Source organism: Mastigoproctus giganteus, chromosome 5 (assembly GCF_048544385.1).
Source record: "Mastigoproctus giganteus isolate SK-2022 chromosome 5, ASM4854438v1, whole genome shotgun sequence".
NCBI lineage: Eukaryota > Metazoa > Arthropoda > Arachnida > Uropygi > Thelyphonidae > Mastigoproctus > Mastigoproctus giganteus.
The window spans coordinates 37,604,869-37,624,008 of record NC_143579.1 but is presented as its reverse complement, the minus strand read 5'-3'; the positions used below and the strand labels follow the sequence as shown (position 1 = coordinate 37,624,008).

The following is a 19,140-nucleotide window of genomic DNA, read 5'->3' as shown; positions in this document are numbered from 1 at the left end:
TTGAGGAAAGACAGATGTAGGATAGACGTGCGGAAATTTGCCTTTAGCCAGCAGGTGGTTGGTTGGTGGAACAGACTTCCATCCCTTGTCGTGGAAGTTGATAGCCTAAATAAGTTTAAGGCTCAGCTGGACAGGTATTTTGAATGAACAGAGGGGTGAAGTGGAAGTGGTTTTTTTTTTTTTTTTTTTTGGCTGATGCTGCATAAGCTTACTTTCTTGCATCAAATGCCTCTACTAATGCTAAAGTTCCAATATTCCTTACATTTAGAGGGCACAGCTCTAAAATAGTGTTTGCAAATGGGCATGGGCCACCAGTCAGTCCATTGGACCAAACTATTGGTTACTCTCTAGGATGCAATGTATACCTTCATACCATACTGGAGGAATTCCAAGTAGCATGTATGCTGTTGGGGGGAGTCATTGTCAAGGAGGCCAACATTATGTTAAGGAGCTAGGTATATTCTTGTTGCATATATACCATATCCAAAAATTTCATTAATTTATACAGCATGCTCACCTTCTTCACTTTTATTTTATCTGCCAAATGCATCATGAATGGTCAAAATAATAGAACAAAGTTATCTGCAAAAAAAGATTTAAACCTTCCAAAAACATCCTCATTGATTTCACAAATATATGTGATCTCAGTGATGTCCATTTCTGCCTACACTTCCCAGGCTCCTCCATAGCCAGGTGGGCAGGAGCAGAAGGGCATAGCACACGCTTCTTGATTAGACCGGGGTTCAAGCCTGTGACCACTAAATATGGAGAATGCGGAAAGGTCAGGGAATGAGCAATATGGCCTTAGTTGCTAATGCTCCTAAAAACCAAATAACAACAACTTCCCAGTCCCACTTACTTTTTCTGACATAGTCTCAGTTATAAGTTGCCAATCAGTTGCCTCAAGCACTGCTCATCTCAGTTGCCTTAACTATTCTTTCTATGATTCTTTTTTGTTTCAAAGGTGGAACTTGTGCATGTATTCATTCTGATATTCATTTTCAGAGACTTCCTAATTTGGAATCTCCTCTGGTTTAAAATCTCTCTCTCTCTCTCTTAGCCGTGATGCACTATCGCCATAGATGCTGATGTGCCAAATAAATCCCCACTCAACCAACCACCTCTTAGTTGTATTCTGTCAAATTCATCTTTTGCTTCTATCACTCTCCCATCTTTGCTAATCAATCTGATCTCTTTGATTAAAACAAACAATTGTACAGAGAAATAGTGAGCTAGTAAATCAGAATGCCTTATAATGGGGGATTTTAACATCCCAGATATTGACTGGAACTTGTGGGTTGGTCACTCACACACTAGCAAGATTTATTAGATGATTGTTTTCTGCAGCAACATGTTCGAGAGGCAACCAGAGAGGGATAATGCTCTTGATATAGGCGCCTCCGTAGCCAGGTGGGAAGGAGCAGCAGTGCGTTGCACACGCTTCTTGATTAGACCGGGGTTCGAGCCCGTCACCACCAAATACGGAAGATGCGGAAAGGTCAGGGAATGACCACCGCATATTCCGGAGCAATATGGCCTTAGTTGCTAATGCTCCTAAAAACCAAACAACAGTAAGCTCTTGATCTAGTGATCATTCGTGTATTAATAATTTGCAGATAAAGGAACCATGAGATGGCAGTGATCACAGTGTACTGATGTGGGATTTACTTAAAGATATAATTACTATCCAGGGGTAAAGGAAAGGATTTTTGCTTCCTTAAAGGTGACTTCAGTGGTCTCAGACAGTTTTTAATTTCTGTAGAGGGACCAACTGATATTGTTACCAACAGCAAATCTCAGCATTCAAGGAATTAAACGTGGAAATTACTAGACTTTTCATACCGATTAAGAAATATTGTTAAAGGTTTAGGCCTTAAATGGTTGTCAAATAAACTAATGAGACTTGTGGAAGAGAAGAAAAATGCATGGGATGCATATATAAATTATCAGGCGACACAGAAGCCTATAGCAGATATAAGCTAGTCTGTAATCAAGTCACAAAGAAGATTAGGAAAGCAAAGGCAGATTACAAGAAATGTTTGGCAAAGGATGCTAAGGAAAACAGCAAGGATTTCTTTACCTATATAAACTCTAAAAGGAAGGGGTTGAATCAGATTGGTCCACTTGATATCGATGGTTCAACTGTTGATGATCCTGCTCAGATAGCAAACAAACTGAATGAGTATTTTGCATCTACATTCACACATGAGGAGTTATTAAGGAAGGAAAATGACAGAAGTTTATCAAATTGTTACAGGGTGCTTAATGATTTTGTAATAACTGAAAGCAAAGTAGAGGAGAAATTGTTGAAGTTAAACATAAGAAAGGCACCTGAGGTGGATGAGATCTGTCCAGTTATATTAAAGGAGGCAGCAAAGGAACTAAGCAAACCCTTAGCCATAATTATGAGAGCATACTTGGACTCGGAAAGTCCTTACGGACTGGAGGGTGGCACAAGTAATTACAGACCAGTTAGATTAACTTCTGTTCTGGGTAAAATAATGGAGTCACTGGTTAAAGATGCATTGCAGGATCATTTGGACAAGACTGCAGCAATAATTCAGACACAGCATGGGTTTGTTAAGGGAAAGTCTTGTCTGACAAATTTGATTGGATACTATGATGTGGTTACAAAGGAACTGGATTCAGAAAATAATTTTGATATCATATACTCGGATTTCAGGAAAGCTTTTGACACTGTTGTGCATGGAAGACTACTGTACAAATTGGAGCAGAATGGTATTAAGGGCAAGTTGCTACAATGGATAAAAAGGATGGTTGAGTGGGAGAAGACAGAGGGTGGTAATCACTGGACGCTGCTGTTCGTGGACTAATGTTATTAGTGGAGTCCCACAGAGTTCGCTGTTGGGCCTACTGTTGTTTTGTATATTTATGAAAGTATATCAGGCTTAGTGTCGAAGTTTACAGATGATACAATGGTTAGCAGGGATGGCAGTATGCTACTGCAACAAGATGTAATAAATTTGGGAAGATGGGCTGAGAAGTGGCAACTGAAGTTTAACGTTGATAAATGCAAAGTACTGCATATGGGTAGAAGTAATTCCAGAGGAACGTACCAACTGCGTGGTACTACACTTAGGGCAGTAGAAAATGAAAAACACCTGGGGGGTAATTGTGCAGTCAGATATGAAGTTTTCAGAGCAATGCAGACAGGCTGCAAGAGCAGGTCATGGGTTTTATCAATGATATACAGGAATTTTGCTAGCAGGGAAAATGAGGTGATTATCCCTTTGTATAAGGCAATGATCAGGCCATGTCTTTAGTGCTGCATACAGGTCTGGATGTCTCATTTTAGGCAGGATGTAGATTTTCTTGAGCGTGTACAGGGAAGGGCAACAAGATTGGCGAGGGGAATGAAGGGATCCTCTTGCAAAGAGAGGCTTAAGTTCTGTAAATTGCAGTGGTTGGAGACTAGGCACCTGCAAGGTGATCTGATTGAGGTGTATAAAGCCTTGACTTTGAGCACCTGAATTCTGATGGGATTCTTCCGCTTTCTTAGATTACGAATCTAAGGGAGCATAAATTGAAACCGAGGAAAGACAGTTGTAGAATAGATGTACGGAAATTTGCATTTAGCCAACGGGTTGTTAATTGCTGGAGCAAACTTCCATCTGTCGTTTTGAAAGTTGATAGCTTAAATAAATTCAAGGAGGAACTGGGCAAACTTTTAGAGAGAATGGTTGTATATTTATTTTTTATTTTTTGGCTGATGCTACATAAGCTCATACGCTTGCTTTCTTGCATCACATGTCTCTATTACTATTTATTTTCTTTGTAACTCAGCCTTTCTCCAGTTTAGCATTCCTAACAGTGTAGCAATTCTCCTCGGAGATTTTAATCTTCACAACTCCAGCTGGCTTCAGTTTTCTTCTCACATGGACCCAGCTGGTTAAGATGCTGCAGTTTTTTTTTTTTTTTTTTTTTTTTTATTACTAATGATCGCACTCAGCTTATTCATTTACCTACCAGAATACCAGACAATCCTTACTGCACACCCAACATCCTTGATATTTTTCTCAATAACAAACCTTCCAAGTACACTGTCAGTATTAGTGGTCCTCTAGGCATCTTAGATCATAACTGGGTGAGGTCCCTTCTCCAACGGAGTCTCTCTCTTTCTCATAGCCATTCTCAGCTTCACATTTGGCATTACAAAAATGTGAAATGTGATGACCTGCATTATTTCTATTCTTTATTTCCTTGGTTGGATTATCTTTCAATCTTTTGATCCAAATGTTTGCTCATATTATGTCAATGAATATTTCTTTAATGGATGAAATCCTTTATTCTACATTCCACCCTAAAACTTTATCTGTTATCTAAACCTTCGTTTTTCTAATAAATGTATTAAGGCTGTTAAAGATAAGAATGTAGAATATTCTGACGACATTTTCTGCCTACATTAAAGCTGGTAACAATTGTAAAAATTGTTTAGTCCAAATTTGATTTTCAGCAGGCTAAGAGTAGAAAACTTGCTACTTGTCCAAGTGGTATTCGAGCATTCTGGTTTCTTGCCAAAGATATTGGCTACAAATTCTGTCCATTAATGCTCCCACCACTCTTCGAGTGTGATGGTTCTCTTGCATCCTTAGTTAAAGCCAGCTGATATATTAGCATCCTATTTTTCTTCTAACACTCTTATCAAAATTTCTTGATGCCAAGAAATTTCCAGTTCCCTATGGCATTTCTTCCCTTGTTCTCAAAATGTGTGTTCCTGCACTTGATACTGTTGTGTCACCTTTTTTACAATTTTTTTGTTCCACAGATGTTTTCCTTCTGCTTGGAAATTTGCTCATATCTAGCCAATTCCTTAAAAGGGTGTCACATCCCTTCCTTACAGTTATCGCTCACTTGCACTTAGTAATGAAATCCTTAGTTTGGATTTTCGCTGTTCTACTACAGTAGAGCATGGAAAATCCAAACGATCCAGCATTTATTTGTTTTTTATGCTGGTGCCATAAAATAATTATAGTAAGTGCTGGTTATTTTGATCATTAGCATTAGTAGAGGCATTTGATGCAAGAAAGCAAGCTTATGCAGCATCAGCCAAAAAAAAAAAATAAATAAATAAATAAAAAATAACCACTTCCACTTCACCCCTCTGTTTGTTCGAAATACCTGTCCAGCTGAACCTTAAACTTATTTAGGCTATCAACTTCCACGACTATGGATGGAAGTCTATTCCACCAACCAACCACCCGCTGGCTAAAGGCAAATTTCCTCACGTCTATCCTACATCAGTCTTTTCTCAATTTGAATTTATGCCCTCTCAGGTGTTTATTATGAGCAAGAGGAAGAATCCCATCAGCATTGAGCATGCTCAAACCATTCAAGGCTTTATACACCTATCAGATCACCTCGCCAGTGCCTAGTCTGCAGACACTGTAATTTGCAAAACTTAAGCCCTTTCTTCGTAAGAGCACCCCTTTGTTCCATTCATTTATCTTGTTGCCCCTCTCTGTACTCGTTCCAGCATCTCTACATCCTTCTTGAAATGAGGCCTCCAGACCTGTATACAGTACTCTAGGTGTGGTCTGACCATTGCCTTATACAAGGGAATAATTACCTCCTTATCCCTGCTAGAAAAATTCCTATATATCATCGACAATACACCATGAGCTACTCTTGCAGCCCGTCTGCACTGCTCAGAAAACTTCATATCTGCCTGCACAACCACCCCCAGGTCCCTTTCATTCTCTACCACTGTCAGTGTAGTACCACAGAGTTGATACGTTGCTCTGGGGTTGCTGTTTCCCATATGTAGTACTTTACGTTTGTCAATGTTAAACTTCATTTGCCACCTCTCAGCCCATCTGCTCAACCTTTCCAGATCCTGTTGCAGTAGCATAGTGTCAGTAGTGTCCTTGACAACCCTGCCAACCTTCGTATCGTCTGCAAACTTGGACATTAAGCTTGATATACCATCATCGATATCATTTATAAATACAGAAAACAATAATGGACCCAATACTGAACCCTGAGGGACTCCACTAATAACATTAGTCCACGATGAGCAGTGTCCATTGATTACCACTCTCTGTCTTCTCCCCCTCAACCACCCCCTTATCCATAGCAACAATTTGCCTCCACTGCCACACTGCTCCAATTTGTGCAGCAGTCTTCCATGTGCAACAGTATCAAAAGCCTTTCTAAAATCCAAGTATATAATATCAAAGTTATTCCCTGCATCCAGTTCTTTTGTGACTGGATCATAGTATCCAATCAAATTGGTCAGGCAAGACTTCCCCTTAACAAAACCATGCTGTGTCCAAGCTATAAACCAAGTCTTGTCTAGATGATCCTGCAGTGCTTCTTTAACCAGTGCCTCCATTAATTTTCCTGGAACAGAAGTTAAACTCACAGGTCTATAATTACTTGTGTCAGCCTTTGATCCTCCCTTGTGAATTGGGGTCACATTTGCACATCTCCAGTCCATGGGTACCTCCCCTGAGTCCAAGGAAGCTCTCATAATTATGGCTAAGGGTTTGCTTACTTCCTTTGCTGCCTCCTTTAATATAACTGGATAGATCCCATCCTCCCCAGGTGCCTTTCTTGTGTTTATCTTCAACAATTTCTCCTCCACTTTGCTCTCAGTTATTACAAGATTCTCTAGCTTACTGCTAGAGTTGAATACACCTCTGGCATTTCCCTTGCTGAATAACTGCTCATGTGTGAATGTCGATGCAAAATATTCATTTAGTTTGTTGGCTACCTGAGCAGGGTCATCAACAATTGACCCATCGATATCAAGCGGACCAATCTGATTCATCCCCTTTCTTCTAGAGTTTACATAAATTAGATAGTATGAATCAGAGCTGTAATACTCAATATGTTCTACGTTGATAATAATATTAGTAAATTAATAAGAGGAGTAAACCTCAATATAGTACGTGGAACACTTCCGTATGATACCCTCCAGAAATTAAAACGGAAAAAACGAAAAAATCGACAACTTACCGGTACATTAAAGTAAAATATAAATAATTAAATAATCAATTTAACACAATTCAAAATCAATTCAAAACAATTAAAATTCAAATTAACGCAATTAAAAGAATCTAACGAAAATATTCAAAACGATTTTCCTTCCTGAAGCTGACAATGCTTTTCGACCGACTGTCGTGATCACAGGAATGAAAATCGTTTTGAATATTTTCGTTAGATTCTTTTAATTGCGTTAATTTGAATTTTAATTGTTTTGAATTGTGTTAAATTAATTATTTAATTATTTATATTTTACTTTAATGTACCGGTAAGTTGTCGATTTTTTCGTTTTTTCCGTTTTAATTTCTGGAGGGTATCATACGGAAGTGTTCCACGTACTATATTGAGGTTTACTCCTCTTATTAATTTACTAAGAGTTTACATAAGTAAAGAACTCTTTGCTGTTTTTCTTCGCATCCTTTTGCCAAGGATCTCTCGTAATCTGCCTTTGCCTGCCTAACCTCCTTTGTAACTTGGTTACAGATCAACTTGTATCTATCATAGGCTTCTGTGTCACGTGTTAATTTGTATGTATCCCATGCATTTTTCTTCTCTGCCATATGCCTCATTAGTTCATCTGACATCCATTTAGACCTAAACCTTGAACAATATTTCTTAGTTGGTATGTAAAGCCTACTAGCTTGCAAGATAAGTTCTTAGAATGCTTCCCATTTTGAATTTGCTGTTGGTAACATCATCAGTTGATCCCACTGTATAGAATTTAAATACTGTCTCAGTCCATTGTAGTCGCCTTTACGAAAGCAATACCCCTTCCCTTTACCCCTAATGGTAGTTACCTCTTGGAGTAACTCCCACTTCAGAACACTGTGATCACTGCCACCTAGTGGTTCATTTATCTGGATTCTTAATGCATGAAGAATCACTACTGATAATCAAATCAAGAGTATTACTCCCTCTAGTTGCCTCCCGAACATGCTGATGTAGAAAACAATCATCCAATAAATCCACAAAACATTGCTAGTGTGTGAGTGATCAGCCCCCTAATTCCAGTCAATATCTGGGAAATTAAAATCCCCCATTATAAGACTCTCTGATTTACTGGCCCACTCTAGTTCCCTGTACAGTTTCTTATTATACTCATCAGAGTCATTAGGCCTATAGCACACTCCTACTCTCAATTTTTATCCCCCAATGCTTATGTCACACCAAACTGACTTGACACTGCACTGTTCAGCGATGTCGACTGGCTTCACTTCCTTGAATTTTATGTATTTCTTAACTAATAGCATAACACCTCCTCCCTTTCTATCCTGTCTATCCTTTCTGTAGACATTGTACTCTCCAAATTCCAGTTCTGCATTCCTTATATATGTGTGACACCACGTCTCTGAAATCCCAACAATATCTGCCTTTGATGTTTTGAGAAATACCTCAAATTCATCAAATTTATTTACTAAACTCCTAGCATTGGTGTACACACAAGTATACATGCACCTGTTCTTTTTCTTAGCTACCCTAACACAACCCATGTGTTTACTTGTACCCCAATGACTCCCAGCAGTTTCTGAAATATTCTGCATCTTATTTTCCAGGCTGTTGCTCATTCCAACAGAATCAGTGCAAGAATCACTTTCACCTCTGCCAATGGCTACTGTTAATCTATTAGTCCTTGTATCCCCCCAATCTAGCAGTTTTCCTACCCATCTAACACTCCCTCGATAGCATCAGCAAACATTCTTGCACCCTTTCTATTTAAGTGTATCCCATCCCTGTAGAAGCAGTCTCTCCTGTTAACAAGTACAGATCAGGCTGAAAAAAATTCTACCCCTTGAGCCTTGCACAATCCTTCCAGGGCCGAATTGATCGACAGGGCTCTCGTCATATACTCCCTCCTATCGTGTCTGGGCAGAATTGCAGACACTTTCAAATTCAACCCTAATTCACGGCTTTTTTTCAACAGTGACCTGTACTTGCTAAGTAATTCCGCCGGTCTCCTACTCTTAATATCATTAGTGCCAACGTGTACAACTATATCACCTTTTGTGCCCTTAAAAGATGATATCCGCTCTACAACGTCATCAACCTTTGCCCCTGGCAGAGATGCTCCAAAACGTCCAAGAGATGGATGCTGATTACAAGAAATTCATTGAGAACAAAGCCTACAGGCTTTTTTCTCAATTTTCCCCAGGTGCCAAGCATTTGTGACTGAGCAATTTCTCTGTGACTTTCAGTGTGATTTCTTAAAAGTGATATATAGTTCTTTTACGTTCCTTGTTAAGCAGTCTATTTATTTAATAACAGCTCTTGTCAAAAAAAGTTCTTGTACAGAGCAAGAAAGGGAAGCTACCTTTCTTTTTTCTCATAGGTTTATTACTAACCCCATACTACTTTTCACTTGTCCATACCAGGCACTACTCCTGCCTCTCCATGGTGGGGGCGGAAACCTTGACAGAAAAGCTCATCTGCCAAGGATAAAAGGAGAAAATATGGAGCAAAATGTGTTTCCGCCTCTAGAGCCAACAAGTTCTTGGCCAGAGAATGATACTGATTTTGACATCTCACACCCCAAGAGGTTGAAAACTAATTTACCAACAACAGAGTTTCCTGCATTTCTAATTGTGCATTCACTTTCAGACCAACCTGTCAGCCAGTTATCTCCTTTCCTCATCCAGAAAAACCTGTAGAGTATTGCTGGATCTCCTAAGACTGATCTGGAGACATACAATTAGAAACAGCAAACTGTAGACATCCAGAGAAACTTTTACAACTGACAAATTTTTCAGGTATACCAGTAAGTGTATCGCCCCATAAAACACTAAATACGTCTAAAGGTGTGATATCTAGCTGGGATCTGTTGAATGTGATGGAGGACGAAATAACTGAAGAACTTCAGGATCAAAATGTTATTGCGGCTAAAAGAATCATGATTAAAAAAGACAACCTTACACCCACTAGGAATATTATCCTTAGGTTTAATTCCCCAAACCTACCATCATCAGTGAAAGCGGGTTATTTTCTTTGCTGTGTTTGTCCATACATACCCAATCCCTTGAGATGTTACAAGTGCCAAAATTATGACCATTCTCAGACGACATGCAGAGGAAACCAGTATGTCCCAACTGTGGATCTTCTGATCATACACAATCTGAATGTTTGGCGACAGAAAAGATTTGCCTCAACTGCAAAGGCAACCATACTGCATACTCAAAAATGTGTGACAGATGGAAAGCTGAGAAAAAAATTGTTAAATATAAGGTTGAGAATAAGGTAAGCTATCAAGAAACAAGGAAAATAATTGCTCCTAAAAAAAAAAAAAAGGTAAACTGCAGCAATTATCAACCCACTGCAGGATGGAAGCCTCCTCAACAATTCACGTTGAGGAAAATGGACCATAATCTGCCATGCTGGTCCAGTGCGGGTTGGCAGATCGACTGTATTTTGCAGTCAGGGGCTTGCACCCCGGTCTACTCAAGGAGCGTGTGCTACTGCACTCCCGCTCCTGACCACTGGGCTACGGAAACCCCTCCTACTATGCCCAAATGTACCTATGCCAATATTACACAAAAACAACAAACTATGTCTACCTAAACTGATGTTACAGTCCCCTTAAACACATCAATCTCCAACTGGGCTCGAGCTGTCCTCTCTCAGCAACATTCCAGTGTCCCTAAGCACTCAGACCAGGCAAGTAACACACCTCTTACAATACCAGTGATATGTCCTTTCCCACCTGTGATTGCTACTGCATCACATAGTAAAAGTTGCAATTCAAAAAAAAAATATTCAAGACACCTCCATGGATACTAATTACTCATCCAACCAGGAAGACCCGATTTTAGAAATATATGCGGAGAAAGAAATGGACGCTGGTCGGCCTGCATTTTCAAAAAAAGACAAACAGAAATCTGACCAACTTAAAACTGCCATACTGAAAAAGCAGTCAGATACAGCTCCTTCTACTCATCTCAAGTAATGCCTTGTATTTTAAAGTGGAATTGTAGAGGACTTCGTAGCAATATCGGCAATATTCATTACCTTATTCTTCGCTACTCTCCAGTGGGTTTCTGCTTGCAAGAAACCTACCGTATTTCCCCATGTATAAGACGCAACTTTTTTCGAAAAATTTGGGGTCTAAAAACTGGGTGCATCTTATACAGTGGTTGCAGATTTTTTTACTTGCATTTCCCGCTTTTTCGCACTTGTTGTCTTTGTGCTCATTGTTTCACACTTGTTACCAGTATATTAGGTTATGTTTTGCCACGTTCTGCCCAGAAATGGCTCAGAAAAGATTTTCGTACAGTGCTGAATTCAAGTTAAAAGTGATCCAATTTGCAAAAGTGAATGGAAATCGTGCTGCTGAACGTAAGTTTGGTCCTCCTCCAACTGAGAAAACAATCCGAGACTGGCTACGGGAAGAAGAAACTCTACTGAAAACGCTACGGCAGAAGAAGGCCATGAGAGACAAGTCAGCAAAATGGCCTGATTTAGAGAGGGAATTGAAGATTTGGATTGAAGAGCAAAGGGCAATTGGAATTCCTGTGTCCACAAAGATGGTTCAGCATGAGGCAAGAATTGCTGATGAAAAAGAAGTTACTGATTTCAAAGGAGGACACAATTGGTGCTTTAGGTTCATGAAACGGAATGGACTAAGCATGCGTATACTCACCAGACTTGCCCAAAAGATGCCTGAAAGCTATGAGCAGAAGGTCCTTGAATTTCATCGTTTTTGTCATTCAATGTCATAAGACACATCGGTTTGAGTTGGGGCAAATTGCAAACAATGTGATATTCTCTTTTGATCAAGGCATTTCTCTTGAATCCATTTATTATTTTTAGAAGAGAAGAAAGACAATAGGACGAAGTCCCCCTTCAATTTGATGTCCCAAGTAACAGAACTGTTGATAAGAAGAGGGTGAAAACTGTAACTGTGAAGACAAGTGGACATGAAAAGAGCCATTATACAGTTGTTCTAGCTTGTTCCGAAGGAACCAAGCTGCCTCCTATGCTGATTTTCAAACGCAAAACAATGCCAAAAGAAGACATTCCTCGAGGAGTGATTGTCCACTTTCATGACAAGGGTTGGATGGATCAGGATGGGATGAAGATCTGGTTTGAGAAAGTTTGGAGCAAGAGACCAGGTGGGCTCTTACGCAAACCTGCTCTATTGGTGCTTGATCAGTTCAGGGCACACATAACAAAAAAACACAAAGATTGCTGCAGAGCAAAAAACAAAACTTGCCATCATACCTGGAGGCTTGACATCCCAGCTCCCACCACTTGATGTCAGCATTAACAAACCCTTCAAAGCTGCCATGAGAGACGAATGGAACCAGTGGATGAAGTCTTCTGGGACAATTTGACACCAGCAGGAAGAGTGAAGAAACCAACTATAGGAGAAGTTTGTACCTGGGTGAAAAGATCCTAGGATAATATCAAGATTAAGATCGTTGTCGAGTCATTTAAGAAGTGTGGCATTTCAAATGCCATAGATGGAACTGAGGACGAGGCAATATGTGAAGACAGTGATTCGTCATCAGACATAGATGAGGACAAGCTAATGGATAGGAGTTTTGACAGTGATGAGGAGTTGTATGAATTTTATGATGAATAAAACTTGAGTTCAATAACTTTATGTAATACATTTTTTTCAAATTTCTGGCCCCAAAATTAAGGTGCGTCTTATACATGGGGAAATACTGTATTTAGCTTCCCAAATTTCCACCTTCGTAAAGAACTACTCTATGTATTGAAAAGATCGCAATACATCAAATGCTGCCCGTGGTGGTGTGGCCATCTTTATCAGCTCACAGATTCCAGCGAAGCAAATATTGTTCTTCAAACAGAAATTGAAGCTGTTGCTGTATGTTTCATTACTCAGATTGCAATAACACTAGTTTCAATCTATCTTCCACCAAATAATAACTTCTCTTACCAAGATCTGGAAAACCATCTAATGCAGTTACCTTCCCCTGTCTGTTTGTTGGGGGATTTCAGTGATCACCATCCTTTATGGGGACCTTCTAAATTAAGTACACATGGCCGACTGATTGAAACCTTTCTAGATAGGCTTGTTTGTTATTTGGTTTTTAGGAGCATTAGCAACTAAAACCAATTTGCTCCAGGGATATGCTGTGGTCATTCCCTGACCTTTCCACATCCTCCGTATTTGGTGTTCTAGATAGGCACAATCTTACTATTCTTAATACAGGTGAACCTACTCGCATACAGTTGCCAACTGGACAAACTTTGGCAATAGATCTGTCACTATGCTCCCTGGTACTGTTTCCAGTCATGGAATGGTCTGTTATGAATGATCCCATGGGCAGCGATCATTTCCCAATTATTTGTAATATGCTCACTGCACAACTACCATTAGCTGAACCCTGCAGGAAATGGAAATTCTCTCATGCCAACTGGGTCAGATTTCAATCAGCTATCACCCTGGATGAGGAAATTATATGCTTACAGCCCATTGACGAAGTAACGGAATATACACATCCCACTTGTTATCATCAGCTAAAAACTCTTTTCCATTAACGAATCCTATGACCCAGTGCCATTTTAACTGCTGGTGGAATGAAGAATGCACAAAAGCAAAGAGGGAAAAAATAAAGCATGGAATTTATTTCGACGATCACCAACAACAGTTAATCTCATTAACTATAAGAAACTAAGGGCAAGAGCACGTCTCATTCAAAAACAAGCCAAGAAGGATTCCTGGACTCGGTTTGCATCCACTGTAAATAGAAACACTGACTGCAAATTAATATGGAAGAAAATTAGACAGCTTTCTGGAAAAATCCTTGAGAAAATGATCCACAGACAACTCGTTTGGATAATTGAAGACCAAAATCTAATGAGTAATAGTCAACATGGCTTTTGCCAAAACAGGTCTGCCTTAGATCTCGTGATCAAGGCAGAGTTTGCAATGCCTTTGTGAGAAATTAACACCTTGTTATGGTCTCCATCGACATAGAGAAGGCATTTGATACTACCTGGCATCACAGCATTCATAGAGACCTGCATGCCCTTGGTCTACGAGGCAACCTGCCTATATTCATTAAGAACTTTTTATGGAGTCATGCTTATCAAGTATGATATTTTAACTCCCTTTCTATAACATTCTTGCGGGAAGGAGTTCCGCAAGGGTTTGTACTGAGTGCAACCATTTTTGTCCTTAGAATTGTTGACTCCATTATAAAAGAACTTCCAAATACTGTTGAGGCTTACCTGTATGCTGACGATCTCTCTTTCTTGCCATTCTCAGAACATGAGATCTATTGAATGTCAATTGCAGATATCACTAAATAAAATACCAAAGTGGGCAGTGCTCAATGGCTATCATCTTTCACAACAGAAAACTGTTGCTATACATTTTTACAATCAACACAAATTATATACAGATCCCGAACTTCACATGTCAGACTTTACCATTCCGATCGCCAACAACAGATTCTTGGGATTAACCCTTGACAAGAAGTTAAACTTCCTTGAACATATTAAACTCGTACGTAATTCCTGTCTCAAAAAGCTCAACATACTAAGAGCTTTATCTGCCCTGTCTTGGGAAGCAGATCGTATCTTGTTGCTTCGACTATATAGAGCATTTATTAGATCATGTTTGGATTATGGTGCTCCAGTCTACGATTCTGCCCGAAAGAGTGTACTACGCTGGCTGGATCCTATACAACACAGTGCATTATGGATTGCACTTGGAGCCTTCAGGACATCTCCAACTTACAGTCTATATATTGAAGCTCATGAACCCCCTTTGCACCTCTGCAGAAAAATGTTACTACTGAATATACAGCCAAAATAAAAAGTTTCTGTTTGCATCCTATTCACTCATACCTCTTTAGTCCTCAACTAACTAATCTCTACAGAAATAAACCTAATAAAATAAGGCCAGCAGGCCTACGGATTTTTGAAATACCACAGTGTTGGAAAGTTCCTCTTCACAATATTCAACAGGAATGAATTACTTTCATCCACCTTGGACTCCCCCTTCTCAACTGAACTTTTATACTTATTTTCTTCAATGGGGTAAGAATCTTCTACCGACTCTCAACCTGAAAATACTCAATGCAAGTCATAATCAGAGCTATGTTGATTTCTTGCCATTATATACCGATGGGTCCAAATCTCAATCAGCCTTTGGAGCAGCAGCAGTGTTTCCCTCCACTATTATTTCAGCTTCCCTTCCGCCTGAGTATAGCAACTTTTCTGCAGAACTACATGGAATAAAATTAGCTCTAGAAAATTTGAATCTTTATTGCCGCCGTAGCCTAGTGGTCAGGCATGCAGGTGCATAAGTACACGTGCCTTGAGTGACCGGGGTTCAAGCCCATGACTGCTGAATACGGTGCTGTTTCTTGTATTCTGTCTATCTTGTGAACTCCTCTGACCGTTTGGTCATCCCGGAGTATAAACAGAAAATGTATGTATTTATTATCTTCAAAATATTTAATTTACACAAACTCTCTCAGCTCAATTAGAGCGATGCAAAATCCCTCCTATACTAATCACCCTGGTTTAAACAAAATCAGGAAGTTGCTCTTGAAAATTGAACAATGTGAACAATTAGTGAACTTTTGTTGGATTCCAGCACATTCAGGGATAAAGGGGAATGAACTGGTGGATATATCGGCAAAAAATCCCTCCACATTAGATTTGACCTCTGCCCATATTCCAGCCTCTGACCATGATATCATCATAAAAGCAGCATGCCCCGAACAGTGGAAAGAGCTATGGCACACCCAGACTAATAACAAACTTTTCCAGTTGAAACAGAAACCAAAATTTTGGAACTCAAGCATCCAAACAACTAGAAGGGAAGAAGTGGAGCTTGCACGGGCAAGAATAGGACATACTAATCTGACCCACCTCCATCTATTCACAAGTGATGATCCTCCTCAGTGTCCCCACTGCTTAGTACATCTGACAGTCGAGCATATTCTTATTGATTGCAATATCACCAGGACAGAACATCAGTCCTGCTTTCTCTGACTAAACTGCAAGAACCAATATCACTAGAGCATATTATTGGTGACCAGGCAAACATTAATGAACTTTTCTGTTTTCTGAAAAAAATTGGAATATGTCATCGCTTCTGAATAGTTTCTAAAATGAAATTGAAATGCCTTCAATTTTGAATTATTTCATAACACTCTATGGACAGGCACACTATAGCCAGTGTAGCTTATGCACCATTAAGCACCCATAACACACACGCATGCACTTTGCTTATTAAAGGCCTGAAGGAAACCCATGTTTAGTCAGTCTCCGGAGAAAAGTTTCTGGCCTCCTCCTCCTTCTCCCCCCCCATCTCCTTCATACCATGCATGGTACTAAATACTATAGGTTTTGATACCCTTCTCGTTTGGGGTTTTCATAAAAAAAAAAACTCACAAAGAAGAGTCTTCTGCTCCTATAATCATAATCAGTGTAATTCAGATTTCTACACAAGATCAAATATCTCTATTAGGAATTACCCTTACTTACTTTTGATCACTTTCTTGGCATTAAGCACATCACAAATATTACTTCCTCTGCATCAAAAAACTGGGTTTTCTTTTTTTGCCATGGTTACTTTTCTTCTAAACAACTACTCACTCTGTACAAATCTCAAATCTGCACTTACCGTGGAATATTGTTCCCACATCTAGTACAATGCTCCCAATCAAGTTAATTAATGATCCCTCTCTTATAAAGTCTCTCCACTCTCTGTCTCATTGACATTCATTTTCTGCTGCATGCCTTTTCTGTATATACTTCCTTGGGCTTTGTTCCTCTAAACTGGCTTCTGTAGTTCCCCCACACTCTTCCAAACCAGTCTGTACACTTACTGTGACCAATCAGCATCCATTTACTGTCCAACTCCAAACTCGCAGAACCAACTTTTCCTCTTCCTCATTTATCCATTCTGCTTTTGTTTTCTGGAACAACCTTCCTTTTCATGTATTTCCTGAAAATTGCAGTCTAAGCAACATTCAAGTCTAATATCAATAAATATATTCTGCCTTCTCAGCCTTCAAGCCATACCTGGTACCAAGTACTACAGGCTCTATACCTCTGGTGTTTGGGGTTTTCAGTAAAAAAAAACAACAAAAAAACGCATGTGTACTTTGTATGCACAAAAGATGTTTTATTTTATGTGAAAACATCCTTGGTTAGGAAGAGGTTAGCGAAATCCAAGCCAATAGCCTAATTACCCATTTGTTGAATAATATGATCCTTGGAGACCCCCAAACCTCCAAGGATCGGTTCTTGATTTTAATCCACTTAGAGGAAAACTACTCTACTTTAAGAATTTTTCTTCCAATTTGACAGAAGAGAAATTGGATATTATGTCAGGCAACTTTCACCATGCGTTGATTAATTCATTCATAGTGAGAAGAAAGCCCAAAAATGTTTCTGCCCTTTCCAATCCAGATTGACTGAATCTTGCAGTTTTCAAATCCAAAGTTGAATTCTATTGTCGGAAAAGCTAGAAGCAAAAGTGCTAACTGGCTCTATAACATATGATATAGAAAAATAGAAATTACATCTGGATAGATGTAGTCTATATGGGATATAACACCTTGCATCATATGATATAGTCTTGATTTAATTTACTACATGTAAACTTACATTTTCATAAAAGAAGATTATTCGTTCTGTGAATTTGTATAGAAGTGTTCTTAATATTCTAGAATTTCAGTATTTCTCTGTTTCACTGGGGATTGGTGGAAACTCGAGGTTTAAAGTCCAAAACTGTGGATCTTTTGATCAAAAAAGATAGTAAGCATCACATTGCCAGCAAATGGGTGGGTCTCAATTGTTTTGCAGTGTTTTTCAATCTTTTTTGAGAGTTCTCGATGTCAGCTTAGTCAGCATGATTCATTGCCTTTTGCTACTTATTTGGTGAGCTCTGGAATTGATTCCCATTGATGACTAAAGGAATTAAATTCTCTTCCATTGAGATTGTAGTTACCTGATTTTAGGTGGAGGGACTAGAATTTTTTCCCCATGAGATATTCTTAGTTTTTCAGCCTGCACAAATATATAAATCAGCCAATGAATACAAACTTCTACCGACAACTATGCAGTACATGGATATGAGCAACAAGTTCCAGTGCCATTAAAATATAATAGTAATAAAAATCTTAATATTACTAAAAATATTTTTGAGTAATGGAATACTATTTTAGAATGGGTTAAAATTGGTGGAATGGCAAATATATATAACCTTTATTCCATTTATTAATACAAAAAGCCTTTGTCTTCAAGACTAGAAAGAAAATAATTCAAATCAATTACATCACAAGAATTTATTTTTAGATACATTGTATATCCTATATTTATTTTAAATTTATAAAAATGTCGAATTGCAGATAGGAGCTAATTTTTTTTAGGTACGGTAACATTTCATGGAACCCTTGTGTTGCAGGAATAACTTTATTTTTATGTAAGAAATTTTTGCTTCTCATTCAGAAAAAATGGCATCCATTGGGATGCACATACCTTGTGGTCAAGGTCTGTGTATCCCATTGGTGCAGTCTATCATTCATTATAGAATGCACCATTCCTATACTGATGTTTAAATTTGCTGCAGTATCCTTAATGCTTGTATCCAAATTTGCAGTATCCAAATCCTTGTATTTGCTGGTAGGTAGCTTTTCACACTATTGATATGTTTGATTTGATTTTGGGTTTACTGGCACAACAGCAACCTAAGCTATAATGCACCAATCACGGTATCGATACGTGTAGAATATCCTCAGTTGGTTCTCACAGAACACTAATCTTGTACAGTTGTTTTGGAAACACTGGAATTGCCATACCTTGCATGGTATGGCAACAAACAAATCTTCGTTGGCTGTTCACAAAACTGTATTGATATTTGTCCTGTTTGAATGGTAGAGGAAATCTGATATGTTTTAATCTCTCACAGGTCACAAACTGATCACTTGATTTCAAACTCTTTGCACAGCTTCAGTGTCCAGATCAGACATATGCCAAGAAAAATGACTCTTGCACCCACTCTGATCTTTGTAAACAATAGTTGATTTTGTTGTTCTATCTTGGCATACGTCTGATCTGGACACTGGGCAATATCTTAGCAATCAGTAAATATTTAAATTTGAAATACTGTTATGAAACCCTGAATAAGTTTATGGAAACTGTACCTATAGG

At 38.9% G+C, this 19,140-nt stretch overlaps 1 protein-coding gene across 9 annotated transcripts in view; it reads left to right on the top strand.

Annotated features, from left to right (window-relative positions):
• Positions 1 to 19,140, top strand: part of LOC150085310 (calmodulin-binding transcription activator 2-like) — a 736,406-nt gene that overhangs the window by 484,896 nt on the left and 232,370 nt on the right. The gene's annotated exons all lie outside the window — the stretch shown is intronic.